Below are 2,500 nucleotides of genomic sequence, written 5' to 3' on the forward strand. Positions count from 1 at the left end.
GACCTGCATAGAAAGACCATAAACAGCCGAGAGTGGAAGGACATGACTGAGGCCTTTGTCCTGCAGTGGAAATGTTTTGATGTGTTTATTCTACCAAGCTTGCGTATCACTCTCCTCTCTGGTCTTCAGCTGCAGACTTTCTTCTTAATTTCTTGTACTAAAATTTGCTGTCAATTAAATTCCTTATCCCGGATCTGGAATGTTTCGTAATATTTTTCATGTCTGACCATCCTTTGTATTGAGAACTTCCAAGACTACCATCCAGTAAGTAGTACTAAATATGCAGTTAATTCTAAGAGCTTTGCCTTCTCCGTCATAAGGTTTCATCTTACACAGTTTTCTAGAAGTTTTATTCCAGCTGTGATCAGATTATGGACTTATCTTCCTAATCTGTCGGTTGATTCGATGGATCTTCATGAATTCAAACTTGTTGAAATGTTTATCTTTTAAACAGATTAACTTGAGTCTCTTATAGTTTATATACGACTCATTCATTTAACGTTATTACTGATCTTAATATATTATATATTTCTATTATTATTCCTCAGTTGTAGTTAATTCGTTACTTCTCTATTTCCTTTCCTCACTAGGATCCTTCCTTTGTTTACGCCCCTCGGCTTATATACAGTATCAGTCTGCTTTTATAATTAGTGCTGTAACTTGGATGATAATAATAATAATAATAATAATAATAATAATAATAATAATAATAATAATAATAATAACAATAATAATAATAATAATAGTAGTAATAATAATAACAATAACAATAACAACAACAACAACAATAATAATAATAATAATAATAATAATAATAATAATAATAATAATAATAATAATAATTATAACAGCAATAATAATAGCAATAAAAATAATAATAATAATAATAATAATAATAATAACAGCATACTATTGTAAATCTTTTAATCCCTTAAAAATTGCACAAATTCAAAGCATTGTGCATTGCTAGTTTTATGTAGCTATCCTTCTCCAGTAAATACATCAGGTCATTCTAGATTTGAAAAGAAACTATGTCCCTTCTTCCTCTTTGATTTGTAAAAGGTTATATTGCTTTGGAATCATCTCTTGCTCTATACCAAGATTCAAACTTGGGTCAACATCGCCCTCAATATCAGGAAAGGTAAAAACCACATATAACTCACACCAAAGCTTTGGCTTACATACATCATTTGAAATGAAATGGATATATTTGGGAATAGCGAAGTGTGGAACTCATTAAATGTCAGCATTCATACTAGGTATTTATAACTATAAGTTTTCTTGTTCCATAAAAGACATTTTATTGTTGTTTTGCCATAATATACCACTATTGATTTTTCTCAACGATTAGAAAAAAAAATTCACATGTATAACCTGATATATCCCAAAAAATAAATTCAAATGTATAAACTATAATATACCAAAAAATAAATTCACATGTATAACCTATAATATACCAAAAAATAAATTCACATGTATAACCTATAATAACCCAAAAATAAATTCACATGTATAATCTATAATATCCCCAAAATTAAGTTGACATGTATAACCTATAATATACCCAAAAAAAATTAATTCACATGTATAGCCTATAATAACCCAAAAATAAATTCACATGTATAACCTATAATATCCCAAAAAATAAATTCACATGTATAACCTATAATATCTCAGCGTTTACATAGCTGAAAATGGTTACTTATATAGCATACGAAATAAAGGGGATAATAAGATGACCCATATTATGGGAACTAATCGAACATAAATTTTCAAAGGAAATATTGTGGTTTTATAACTAGTTTCACCAACTTCTTAAAAGGGAATATAATACTCAAGAAATTTCAATTTAACTTTATAGAATTTGGGCCATATGAGGCAGAGAAAGCCATTCAGCGCCGATAAGCAACAGGGAATGACGTAGTTGCATTGATAAGTAATTATTATAAGAAATTTGACAGCAAGATGGAAGCAACCGGGAACCGAGGTGAAATAGGAGGATATAAAGTGAGTAGGTAAGGTCCTAAAGGAAAGTTCAAGGATCGTTTACTCATGTCTGACATGAGTCTTTTTATAGTTTATATATGACATATCTGTTTTGACGTTGTTATTAGTTTATATAGGACATATCTGTTTTGACGTTGTTACTGTTTTTAGAATGATTTATTGTTAATTTGTTCTTATCATTTATTTATTTTCTTCTTTCCTTTCCTCACTGGGCTATTTTTCCCTGTTGGAGCCCTTGGGCTTGTAGCATCTTGCTTTTCCAACTAGGGTTATGGCTTGGCTGGTAATATTAATGATAATAATATAGTGCATAGCGTGATGTGAACGGACAACACTTTTCACTAATTCAATCAAATACCTTTTTGGGGGTTAGATTCAAGATTTAATCCAATTTCGGAATAGCAAGATCAAGAAGTCTAAAATTCTATACAATTCTATTCAATGTACTAGTAACTAATAATAGAAATCAGTGATCAAGATCTCCATGTCTTGC

This window comes from Palaemon carinicauda, chromosome 23, assembly GCF_036898095.1.
Source record: "Palaemon carinicauda isolate YSFRI2023 chromosome 23, ASM3689809v2, whole genome shotgun sequence".
NCBI lineage: Eukaryota > Metazoa > Arthropoda > Malacostraca > Decapoda > Palaemonidae > Palaemon > Palaemon carinicauda.